Source organism: Acanthisitta chloris, unplaced genomic scaffold (assembly GCF_000695815.1).
Source record: "Acanthisitta chloris isolate BGI_N310 unplaced genomic scaffold, ASM69581v1 scaffold18331, whole genome shotgun sequence".
Taxonomy (NCBI): Eukaryota; Metazoa; Chordata; class Aves; order Passeriformes; family Acanthisittidae; genus Acanthisitta; species Acanthisitta chloris.
Genome location: NW_008655628.1, coordinates 1533 through 1860, shown reverse-complemented (window position 1 = coordinate 1860; position 328 = coordinate 1533).

Below are 328 nucleotides of genomic sequence, written 5' to 3'. Positions count from 1 at the left end.
CCAGGGCAGAAAACAGGGACCACAGTCCCCTGTATGTATCCACCCACAACACACACAGAAGGTGTTCAGGGATTGTTTATTTAAAACAGCACAAGGAGATGGACATGGTTTGGGGAAGAAGGCAAATGAGACAAGCTTAAAAAAAAAATCACCAATGAAACCACAGAGACTCAGCCCAGGGAGGGGAGGGGCAGGTCCAGGGCCCCCAACCCCATGGGGACACTGTGCAGGGGGCAGGAGCCAGGCACAAATCTCTGGGTCCCCCTGCTTCCTGCCCAGCCCATTGGAGATGGCACAGGATCCAGGGCTCTGCTGTAGGCCAAAGCCA